The sequence below is a fragment of the Natator depressus genome, chromosome 9, assembly GCF_965152275.1.
Source record: "Natator depressus isolate rNatDep1 chromosome 9, rNatDep2.hap1, whole genome shotgun sequence".
Classification (NCBI taxonomy): Eukaryota; Metazoa; Chordata; order Testudines; family Cheloniidae; genus Natator; species Natator depressus.
Window position 1 is genome coordinate 99,373,846 of NC_134242.1, and position 288 is coordinate 99,374,133.

Consider the following 288-nt stretch of genomic DNA (forward strand, 5'->3'; position numbering starts at 1 on the left):
CCGAGTGAGCGGCGGCCGCGGGGCCGGGCCCTTTATCCGCCCCCCGCCCCCGTGGGGCTGCCCGGCAGTGACGAGCGCGGCGGGACCCGGGCGGGGCCGCGGCAGGTTGGACACCTCCCGGGCCGGCTCCAGGCGCCAGGGCGGGGCCGTGTCTTCGGCAGGTAAATCACCTGCCAGCCCCCCCCCCCCCCCCCGCTAATCATCCATCCACGCCTCCCCCCATCCTGCCCCCCCATCCTCCCACCTGCCAGCCCCCCCCGCACATCCTCCCACCTGCTAGACCCCCCC